Source organism: Podarcis vaucheri (genome assembly GCF_965113315.1).
Source record: "Podarcis vaucheri genome assembly, chromosome: 1".
Taxonomy (NCBI): domain Eukaryota; kingdom Metazoa; phylum Chordata; class Lepidosauria; order Squamata; family Lacertidae; genus Podarcis; species Podarcis vaucheri.
The window spans coordinates 72,869,249-72,881,531 of NC_138759.1; the positions used below are offsets into that span (position 1 = coordinate 72,869,249).

Below are 12,283 nucleotides of genomic sequence, written 5' to 3' on the forward strand. Positions count from 1 at the left end.
GCTGCATAAGGAGCTTTCTAATTTAAAAGGGGCATGTATAAGAAATGGAAGAAAGGGCAAATCACAAAGGGAGAGTATAAATGAGCAGCCACTACTTGCCAGGAGAAGGCCAGCTCAGAATGAGCTGAGGCTTGCAAGAGAGGTTACAAATAATAATAAAAGGTTCTTTGGCTATGTTCAAAGCAAGAGGAAGAACAAGGAAGTAGTAGGTTCCCTGTGTGGAGAAGGTGGAGACATGCTATTGAGTGACAGAGAGATGGTGGAACTACTTCAACACCTACATTGCCTCTATTTTCTCCCCAAAGGGAAATAGTTATTACCCTGATGATAATAGAATGAATGATGCAGGGAAGGAGCTGCAGCCCAGGATAGGAAAAGAGGTTGTTAGGGAACACCTAGGTCCTCAAGCCTTGCCAACGGAAACTCATCCAACATAACAAGACTAGACAGTGTTCTGGACACCCCTTGAGATTCAACAGCTGTAACAGTGGAGTCACAGCGAGATAGTATAGGTTCTGCCCCTTCTTCCGGCCAGACGGAAAAAGACCCTGCATTGCCCAGAAAAGTTCTGAAGGACAGCAAAATAAGGATGCAATGGAGGCAGCAAAGTAGGCCACTATGTAGGCTCTCCTCCTTGTGAAATTTACCATTCTGTCTGCAGGATCCCTTCAGGGAATAGTTCTGTGAAAAAGAGACTAAGAATCAATCTGTTGCTGCACAGATCTTTCTTTCTTTCTTTCTTTCTTTCTTTCTTTCTTTCTTTCTTTCTTTCTTTCTTTCTTTCTTTCTTTCTTTGGCAGGTCCAGTCCCTGTTTCCAGCTTCTAGAAAAGACTTCTTTGAAATCAGTTAAATTCAAGTCAGGACACCTGTTCTTCTTCCATGTACCGTATTTTTCGCTCTATAACACGGACCAGACCATAACACGCACATAGTTTTTAGAGGAGGAAAACAAGGAAAAAAATATTCTAAACGAAACAGTGGATGTATGATTTTTGTGGTTCATGCTGTGGCCACAGACATGTGATCTGACAGTGAGTTTGGAGTAGCCCAATGCAAAAATCCTGAGGATCCATGTGGATCCATGCTTTGTAACCATGGAGGAGGGAAGGAAGGGGAACCATGGATCCTCTGCTCACGACTGCAGCAGATTCCCCTCCCCCCGCCACCTGCAGGCGTTCGCTCCATAACACGCACAGACATTTCCCCTTACTTTCTAGGAGGAAAAAAGTGAGTGTTATGGTGCAAAAAATACGGTACTTCTCATTCACTCAGTCAGTCACTCTTATTGTTTGCCTTGATCCTTAAGGCCTTTCTGTCAATTCTCTTTTAATGCATCTGAGCATGGGAGGTGGATAGAAGAAGATGTCCTTTGCTTTCTTCCTAGGGTGACTGTTTCTTTAAATCAACTTCTAGTAAATGCTCCCATCCAGGAAAGAGCAGAAGTTTGCAGGAAAGCCACGTGAGTGGAGGAGAAAGAGGAAACAAAGAATAGATCCAAGTGGTTACAAAAGGGATTGCAGTGGTGATTTATTCCTCCAGGCTAGTTTAGAGAAAATCTAACTGAGCAGTTTGTTCTTCAGAAATCTAAGAAAGTAAGAAACTGTAAGTATATAGAGTTTTTCAAAAGATGAAACTTTAAGCAGCAGGGTCAGCTGTGTAGTCTACTCTGTCTTTGCTGGGATCTTGCAACGAATCCTTCTGTTCTCTGAGAAATAGAGAGACTTCAGGCAAAACCTGTAATTTACCAGACTAGCATCCTGTAGAGAGATAGTTTAGTTTTTAAGGGACAATTACTAAGCTAAGAAAAGAAAATGCTGTTTGATGCATTCGTATTGGCTTGCTTAATTATATATACCATTCACTTTTCTTAAGCGTAGGTTTTTCTTGCTTTTAGGGGGAAAAAACAACATTGGGTGTGCCCCGTCTGCATTTCATGTTGGAAGCATAGAATTTCCACATGTGGGATCATTTACTTCTTTCAAAAGCAGCAAAAAACAAATGTAGTTTTGAATCCAATTGAAAAGAAATCTTGTTCCAGATAAAGAAACAGAGGCACACCTTTCCAGTGCAGAGAGTTGAGTGTGCATCTCAGTTTCTCGTGGCTTCCTCCCATGCATATTTTTGGGATATTTTCTGTGTGGGTTTCCCATTATGGTGTTTTCTCAGGCATCAAGAAAGATATGCAAAGATCTGAGAAATAAAGAGGGGGAAAAGTATTGGGGAGGGAAAACACTGCTGTCTGAAAAAGATATGATCTCTTTTGCTGACAATTCTTTTCAATGGAAAATGTTCTCTTCAGTGCCGCTAGTCTAGTGAGATACATGCAGTGCAAATTGTGATCATATCCCAAGGCTGCCTATTCAGACTTCTCAAATGGTGTGCAATGAGAGGATATTAATGGGGGCTAAACTATATATATCAGAGGAATATGAAGGAACAGTGGAAGTAGTGGCTGCATATGGCTTGCTTTGGGTTGCCTGGTGGCATAACCCAAGTATTTACTGACTATGGAGTAAATATGGTATGTACATTTGTTTTTGGAGATACTTAAACATTTCCCTGCTTATTTAGGCTGAACTTAGAACTGGCCTGATTTTGTCCACGAAGAGACTGGAATAAATTGGATGGCTTGTACAAATTAATGGGGGGAAAGGGTAGCCAGGACGTGGGTGGTGCTGTGGTGTAAAACCACTGAGCCTTGGGCTTGCCAATAGAAAGGTCAGCAGTTCGAATCCCCGTGACGGGGTGAGCTCCCATTGCTTAGTTCCTTCTCTTGCCAACCTAGCAGTTCAAAAGCATGTCAAAGTGCAAGTAGATAAATAGGTACCGCTCTGGCGGGAAGGTAAACAGCGTTTCTGTGTGCTGCTCTGGTTCGCCAGAAGTGGCTTAGTCATGCTGGCCACATGACCTGGAAAACGGTCTGTGGACAAACGTCGGCTCCCTCGGCCAGCAAAGCGAGATGAGCGCCACAACCCCAGAGTCATTTGCGACTGGACTTAACTGTCATGGGTTCTTTACCTTTACCTTTTTTTAAGGCTAGCCACAATGGCTATATTTTGTCTACACTGTCAGAGGTAGTCAGCCTCTGAATACTAGTTGCTGATACTCACAAGTATGGAGAATGCTCAGGTCTTGCTTGCAGGCTTCCTATAGTTATCTGGTAGGCTCCTGTGAGAACAGGGGGCTGGACTCGAGGGGCTATTGGTCTTTTCCAGCAGGGAGGTAGAATAGCACTAAGGAGCAACAATGCAAGCAACGTCCCCTAGCAGAAAAGCAACCAAGCAGACCAAGTAGACTCCAGAGAGGAACGAGAATAAAAGAGACTAGTTTAAAAGACCAAATAGAAACAAAAGGGGTTTTTTTGGGGGGGGGGAGGATAGGAAACAGAAGGCAGCCCTGTTTAGGGAAGCTTTTAATGTTTAATAAACTATTGTATTTTAATATTCTGTTGGAAGCTGCCCAGAGTGGCTGGGGAAACCGGTTGGGTCTGATAGGAGTTGGTGTCCAGCAACATCTGTACACTGCTATCAAAAGCTCCCAGTTGGATGGCTCAGTTGGTTGGAGCATGGTGCTGATAATGTCGAGGTTGCAGGTTTGATCCCCATATGGGACAGCTGCACTGCAGGGGGTTGGACTAGATGATCCCCAGGGTCCCTTCTGATTCAATGGTTCTATGAATTAACTCCTCTGCCAATCCTGCTGTCGCTGTGCTGAGGAAGAAAGCACCTGGAGGCTGACTGCGTGTGACATGCAAACGTGTTCTCCCAACAAACCATAAGCAGTAGTCAAGAGCAGAAGCAAGGGAAGAGTGAACTGGGAACTTTTTGGCAGGATGTGACAGCATTTGGAGAAGACTATTGACGGTGCAATCCTATACATATCTACTCAGAAATAAGTCCCACTGTGTTCAGTGAAATTCCTTAGAAGGCGGGTATAGGGCTGTAGTGCCAAAAGATGTGCGTTAGTTATCATAAGCAATTGAGCAAAATAAGATTTACTTTTGAAGGAAACACCTGTGACATTCTCCAGATGGTAAATATATTTGTGCTATGTCTTTTTTTAAATATAAAAAGTCCAAAATTTCATTTCAGGGAAAAAAAGAATCTTGACAGTTTTTAAACATTTTTGTGATTAAACTGCATTTACAGATTTTTCCTGTATAGTGCATCTGGCATTTTTATTTGTGTGTGATGTTTCCTCCATTACAGGCCCCTGGGAAAAAAAAAGCATCTATGATTATCTTGCTCTTTGAATGTGCTCAGCTCCTTTTCTCTGGGCTAGTTTAACCTCACCAGGGCCTTTAATTATGCTTCTCCTCCTCCAGCTGACCACCATAAAACTTCAAGCCATTGCCACAAATCTGTAAAAATGTTTCTACTGCAATGGGAGACAAAAATAGAATAATTCCATGTCTTTTTGGATAGATGCCTAGTTGAAACTATGCAGTGTTTGACTGACAGAAGGCTGTAGTCTTTGCTGAAAAGTGGGTTTCCTTCTTCAATGCACTGCATTTAGTTTTTAAGAGTATACAAGCAAGGGGAGGATTTACACTGGTTAGCCTCGACTGTTCCTTTTGTCTAACTTTCTGTGACTTATCATTCGGTCAGATTTTCTTCTTGGCTTCCTCATATTCTTGGAGCACATCGTCATATGAACAAGTGAGTATTTACTTCTTTGGTTTTGAGTGGAGTGACTATCTTAGTTCCTTAAAGTTTTATATGCAGCTGGATAGAATATCAAATACCACTAGTGATCTTGGCACTAAAATTGTTCACTCTCTAACAGTTGTCATAAAAACAGACCTCTCAATTGTTCTTTAGACCATTTCAATGATAACTCTGCTTTCTATGCAAGCAAGCAGCAGAAAGAAGCATGGAAAATAGTTATGAAAAAGTTTTGAATGTGCATTCCCTGGAATCTTGTATTTTCCAGTGATTCCGTTTACTTTCTGCATCTGCCTGCGTTTTAGCCAGAAATTGTATGCATAAGAAGAATTACAAAACTAGTTGGTAAATGAAGATAACAAAGCAAAACACAAAAAAGTTATTCACTGGTGAGTTATAGAATGAAAAATGAAAACAAAAGAATATTACAGTGATGCATCAACATTCACAGTCTTCTAATGTGCCTGTGAGACTGCATTAATGCCCACCAGGATATCAATCCTTCTGGTAAATTTGCTTCATTTTACCAAATAGGTTTAGTTAATTCTGACAATCTTTTCCGAATGCTGTTGAGCATTATGTCCTGTCTATCTTTGTATATATGGTCATGAGGTTTCTTAAAACTTTTGTAGGCGATTTATCTATACAGTATTGATGTTTTCATATATGGTTGCTTCTTCATTTATTTCGGTGTAATGTTACTGGAAAGAAAACAACCACATTCCATTGTTGAGGGGGAAAGTTTTTTGAAGTTGTTTATATGCCATATTCCAGAAGCTGCTTGCATTTTATGATTTAAACAAGCCAGGGGATTCCTTGAATGAATCAGAAGAGTAGTACTGATTATTCGTGTGAAAGAGAAAAAGGGTAATGAGTTCAGTCCTATACGCGTTAATAGGAATCAAGATTGTTTCTCCACTTTGCAGTGTTGCAATTGCAGAATGGTGACTATGGCCCAGAGCAGGGATGAGTTACCTGGAGTTACATCTCCAGATGTTATTGGACTTCAACTTCCAGCAGCCCCAGACAGCATGACCAATGATCAGGAGTGATGGGATGGGAGTTGTAGTCCAGCAACGCCTGGAAACTCACAGGTTAACCACAGCTGGCCTAAAGGGAGCAGAGGAAAAGGACAGAGTGAAGCAGCTGTATCTACCACCAGAAACTTGCCAGGGGAGCAGGCAGTAATTGAGATGTTGATGAAAAGATGTACGTCTGCCACATTGCCTGCTCTGCACTCCTTAAGTTACCCTAATGTCCTCAGAGGACATGTTGCTAGTACTGAAGAAAAAGCCAAGTTCCAGTTTGGTTGCTCGAACAGAAGAATGCCGTTCTTCTCATGTGGCAAAATGTTTGGCTCCCAAACATGTTTCCCTCTTACCCCTGGTAGTTTTCAGAGGGCCCTCCCCTTTCTCTGTCGTCTTAAAGCAGTAAACAAGCCGTGTGTTTATGGGGTGTCTATATTTGTGAAGAGTGTGTGTGTCAGGGTGATTTTTGTACTGTTAATACTTTAACACTAAATCTTACTGCTATTAATAGGCCTAATAATCCTTACTACTATTGATGGGTCATTCAGGTATTGCAGATGGGTCATTTGTAACAGGTGGGGTGTTTTTTGCTTATTAGATTTTCCGTGGAATGGGTAAATCTGAATTAAAATGGGGCAGTGGGGGAGAAGTGGACTGCCATTTTTAGATGCTGACAACATGGTGTTGATGCTGCAAAGTGTACATGCATGAGGAGCACCTATCGTGCAGTAGGCTCCAGTAGTTTGTGACCGGGAGGGATGAGCAGTTTGTGTGTGTGTTAAAGATGGTTGAATGGCTATGTGTGAAAATGAGACATGGTTGTGTAGAAAAGTTATTACAAATAACACAAAACACCCACATCTATAAATTTTTGTGGCGCTCTCTTTGTAATATCTACAGCGGTGCTATATCTTTCCAGTTCTTTATTCCTTAGCCAAGTTTAGCAGCAAACCAGATGCCAAGAGTGGCATGAGGAGCCCTTTGAATCCACATGTGGGTCATATATAACTACCATTCCTTTGAGGAATTCTTAGCAGATATAAAGTTAGCTAGACCAAGTTTGGATATAACACTAGGGCAAGGAAACAAATGCTCAGGTCACTGGAGAGATCGTGGCTTCTTTTACCACCTCTGCTCCTACTACAACTTCACATGGCTGTGATCCCAAGTCATGGTTTATGTATGAACTCATGGTTTATCTTGCTCCAGGATCAAATGTAATGCCAAACCATGGCATTATCTCACAGCAATGTGGCAGCAGTAGGATTGAAGAAGGTGCAAAACAGCCACGATCTTCTTGCTGGGAAGCTGCATGTCTGGGAATTCATGTTAAGTAATGGTTTGACTGAGTGTTGCATGTGATCTGGGCCAGTGACTTTACTTGGTTTCCCTAGGGACCATCAGTAAGTACTACCATACTTTCAAAAACCTCAATCTCTTCCTTATTACAATTTATTCAGAGCTGTTCAGATAATTTATACATAGCATAACCTCTCAGTATGAATAAGTTGTAAATGTGTCTCTCAGTGAGATGAGTGCCGCACCTCATAGTCGCCTTTGACTGAACCTTCTAGGGGTCCTTTACCTACCTTACTTTTTTACCTATGTGAATTAGGAATATGTGTGGGGTGGGGTGGGGAGGAGAGTTCAATCTTATTTGTGTTTTAACAAGAAACTACACAATCTACACTTCTCAAACCTATGTGTGAATTATAAGACAGACCCTTCACAATTTGCACAAATTCTTCAGAACATTTCTCCAGCTAGGCAATGTGTACAAAAATGTATACACATGGATAAAATTGAAATATATAGAAAAATAAAAAAATGTCCAGTAGCACCTTAGAGACCAACAATTTTTTAAAAAATTAAAATTTAATTTTTTAAATATATTTTGACTGTGTCAGACCAGCAAGGCTACCTACCTGAATCTAGAAACATGGATAAAATGTATATTAGCAAAAAGAGCATACAAATATATAAGAACATAAAAAGAGCCTGCTGAATCAGGCTGATGTCCCATCTAATCCAGCATGCTGTTCTCACAGTGGCCAACCAGATGACTCTGGGAAACCCACAAGCAGGATCCAACCACAAGAGCACACACCTCTGTAGTTTTCAGCAACTGGTATTCAAAGCATTACTGCCTGTAATTGTGGAGGCAGGGCATAGCCATCATGGCTCATAGTCACTGCTAGCCTTCTCCTCCATAATTTACTATAACTCCATGTGTGATATTAGGCAGAATTGCTCCACAAAAAAGTGTATAGGCAAAATTGCAGGAGACTATAAATAGCAGGAGAAATTTGCACTGAAATGCTGATGACTTTTCATGAGGACTTGCTTAAAAAAATAATAATCGCCAGCTGATGTGTAAATGTGGAGAAAAATAATTGATTGGGAAAATGAGAAGCAGAGACAAACCACAACCAACAGAATTGCCCATGCTTATTGTGCATGCATATCTAGGCATGGGAATGCAGTGTATCACTGGGACTCCCTTGACATTGGCCCTTAATCCTATAAGTGCTCCTCCTCTTCAAGAAAATAAGTCTTATCCAACGTGACTTGTATACACACACCTCCTTTGCTGTCTTCTACTCACCTGGTTTTGCCTTCGACTGCAGGCCACCACCCACCCACCTGCGTCTGCTATTAGCACAGCACTGGATTCTACCCAAGGTATTTTACCAGTTCCCCAAGCTGAAGTTTCAAGTAAAGTAAAGCTTCCCTGACACTGACGTAAACAAAATGGTTTGCTGAATACCTCTCTTCCGAAGCAGAAAGGTGCAAGGCTATATGGAGTCTACCAAAGGCTTCATGAGGGCTTTAGTGTTTTAAACTAGGGATAGTGAACGCATAGTCCTCTTTCCAGATACCGGTGGACTTCAGCTCCCATCAGCCCCAGTCAACATGCCCAGTGACCAATGGAAGTTGTAGGACAGCAACACCTGGAGGGCTAGCTGCTTTAAACCTTTTCATTCCCAGGACTGATGCATTCTGCCTTTGCATTGTGCAAGAATCCTATGCACATTTAGCAGGCAATGAACTCCATTCAGCACCTTTCTATTATTCATTTAAGAGTGAGTGGTACTAACACATCTACTTCAGTATAAAATCCAGATGCTGAAATTAACAACTCCGAGCCTCGTATACTTGTCATGACCTAGAAACCATCATGACTTTAGTGTGCATCTATCATGAGTGCATAATTTAATTTGTTACTAGACAGCTCAAATTTAAATGAGAAATAATCACTGTGTTGTTTTGGAGTGCCTAGAGAATAGATTGCAAAAGAATAGAAATGAATCGTGGTATAAAATCTAAATATGGCAGTAAACAAAAAAATCCTAATGGAGTCTTTGGTGTTGAATTGTGTGGAGAGTTTTGTTGTTGATAACAAAAGTGAAATTGAGATTTGAGCTGAAAACATTCCATTGTATGTTTCCATGGCTACATATGGCAACCTGTACAATAACAAGCCATGGGCATTGATTGATACAGCCTGTCCTCTGTTCAGGAAAACTGTTCCTCCATTCCTTATAATTATGGAAAGAAACAAAGAGTGATACATAAATGAGAAAAGTCATTGAGAGCTTGACTTGCTGTCTTCTCTGAGTGAAGACCATGTCTTTACAGAGCTCTTGTTCATATGATACTTAGGGAATTTGTGTGGTAATGGAACAGTGGTGGTGCAATGCAGGCATGGGGAACTTGAACTTCCAGCAGAACTAGTGGTCTGGGCTGGTGGCAGTTGGGGTCCAGCAACATCTGAAGGGCAGCAGGTTCCCGGGCCTTTATATAATGACATATCAGCTAGTCTTCACAGAATAGCTAGTTCCACAAAGGACCCATTAGCAATTCCTTCCCTCTCTTTCAGAGAGATATCACATGAACAGGCCTCCGCATTATCAGACACTTGTCTGAAGGTCACCAGTCAGGGCTGGCCCACCTATGAGGCAAGGTGAGGTTACCACCTCACGCGGCAGAAACCTCAGGGGCAGCCGATCCCAGTGTAGATATTTACACCTCCCCAATGTAGATCTTCATTCACCCCTTCTTCTCTGGCAGGGAGGGAGGCACCATTTTGTAGTTCACCTCAGATGTTAAAATGTCTTGGGCTGGCTCTGCCCTGGTCATATGTTTTCACTTGTAGGGTACATTGGTACATTGGATTGGAGAGTGCCAGTTCTCCACCACATAGAAGCCTCAGGTCAGATATGAATATTGATGTGAACTGAAGGTAAGAAGACATATGAAGGCCTAGGGAGGTGGGACCTGGGAAGGTTTGTGGGGAAAGTTCCCTACCTTTCTCCCCAAGGAATAATAAAAAAATAAGAGAAAAATCAAGAATCTGTGGAATGAAGTGAAAAAACTATGAAGCGTTTTATTTTTTGGAATGACTTACTTTTAGAGGCATTTTTTTACTCAAAATGTATAGTATTATGTAAGATAATCTTCAGCAATAAAGAATGGTAAGTGGTGTGTACACTGTGGGTAGACATATGCAACACTTAAATTCCTTAAACAACAGAAGAGCATGCTGCCCCACACTTTCGAGGCATGGGTCTGAGGGGTTTTGCCTTTGTCCTGCTGCTTTCTCCTGGAAAATCTGCTCTTTGGCGCTAAATCAGACCAAATGGCAATCTGCAGAAAACCCAGTTGCTGTTTGTTCCAATTCAGAGCTAAACCGTTGAGTTTTCCCAGGGGAAAGTGCAGGGCGAATGGAAGTGTGGATCAGCCCTGAATTGCCTTTGCCATTTCACAGCCCATTCACTTAGTTTGGAGTGATCCTTTTACAGTTCCTTTTTTGTTCTAATGACCCTGAACAATTTGGTGTCAGCAGCAAGCTACTTGCTTGTGAATTACAGCTTGCCTGCTTTGAGTGACCTTTGCTCTAGATTCCACAAGAAGCAAGCATCCGTCATCGGCTGTCTTTTCTGACCTGACCCTTCCCTTCTGGTTGACCCTTATACTTCTCCCCTCAAATTACTGTGGCACAGACACACTGCGACAGACTGGAAAACAAGCGGATTATTGATCTGTCATGCCAGAGGATAAAAAGATGAGCCGTTCCCAGCCATGTTTACCTGGGAGGAAGTTCTACTGTAATAGCACAGTCTAGTTAGTGCCTAGATGAGTGACCACTTGGGAACAACATGTACCATATCCTGGGCTTGACCACTGAAAGTATGTTAGTAACAAAATAATTTAATAAAACCTAAAGCTCGCTCCGATAGGGACGTGGGTGGCGCTGTAGGTTAAACCACAGAACCTAGGACTTGCCGATCAGAAGGTCAGTGGTTCGAATCCCCGCAACAGGGTGAGCTCCCGTTGCTCAGTCCCTGCTCCTGCCAACCTAGCAGTTCGAAAGCACGTCAAAGTGCAAGTAGATGAATAGGTACCGCTCCGGCGGGAAGGTAAACGGTGTTTCCATGAGCTGCTCTGGTTCGCCAGAAGCGGCCACATGACCTGGAAGCTGTATGCCGGCTCCCTCGGCCAATAAAGTGAGATGAGTGCCACAACCCCAGAGTCAGTCATGACTGGACCTAATGGTCAGGGGTCCCTTTACCTTTACCTTTAAAGCTCACTCCCACAGGAGACAGTAAGAGCCACCAACTTGGGTTGACTTTAAAAAAGGATTCGACAAATTCAGTAGATACTAGCCGCAATGGCTATTTTCTATCTCCATCATCAGAGGCATCAAACCTCTGAATCCCAGTTTCTGGGACTTGCAGGTGGGCAGAGTGCTGTTGGGTTCATGCCCAGCTTACAGGCATCTGGTTGGTCACTGTGAGAAGAGGATGCTGGGCTAGATCCAGCGTGCTCACTTTGTAGTCTTATGTTCTTACATGTCTACTTAGATATGAAGCTTACTGTCATGGATAAAGGCTTGTAGCCTAAATTTTATAAATATGCCCGTCATGGCATATTTGCTGGGTGATATGCAGTGAGGTCTCTCAAAGATCTGTTCATAAATGAATTGGAATCAGGAGTGGGGTGCCCAAGTTTGCAGGGGACATCATAGTATTTAGGGTGATGAAAACCCAAGCAGTCTGTGAAGGTTTCCAAACTGTGTGAATAGGAAAGAATGAAAGAAAAATGGCAAATAAGATGTTTAACCCCCGTTTCAACAAAAGATAACAACAAATACCCCTTATTTCTTGTTATAAACCACTTTCAAAAATTAGGAAGTGGCAAAACCACAAGATGTAAACTTGCAAAAGCTTATGTGGTTTGCAATGTGTGCCTTCAGATGAGCACATAATAAATTTGTACAAAGCAGCTAAAAACTGGGAAAGGAATCAATAAGAACCACTGATATTTTCCCTTTACAAGCCCATCAAACGAAAGGATAAGTGCGCGTGGCTTGGTTTAACCACTTTCTCTCTCTTTTCTGCCTGCTGTCTTTTAATTCCTTCGTTTCTCTGACCTGCACCTTTTGTGACTGGCTCACTGGAATCCTCCAGGGAGGATCAGTATCGGGTCTAATAAGCTTGCTGTTACTTTACACCAACTGGAAAATAAATGTTTCATCTGTTAAATTGGCAAATAGAAAATGTTTTTCCCCCCCTAGAAGAATGAGGACA

General features: G+C 42.1%; 1 protein-coding gene across 2 annotated transcripts in view; it reads left to right on the top strand.

The window, feature by feature from the left end:
• The first annotated feature begins 1,585 nt into the window (after positions 1-1,585).
• The window catches only part of INSC (INSC spindle orientation adaptor protein), a 145,940-nt gene continuing 135,242 nt past the window's right edge, over positions 1,586-12,283 (top strand). The window contains exon 1 of one of the 2 annotated variants that reach the window (XM_082194013.1): positions 1,586-1,603. The gene's annotated coding sequence lies outside the window, so the exon portion shown is untranslated. Of the gene's footprint in view, positions 1,604-4,525; positions 4,660-12,283 lie in introns of those variants that run through there. The other variant, XM_082194012.1, reaches the window with a different exon arrangement.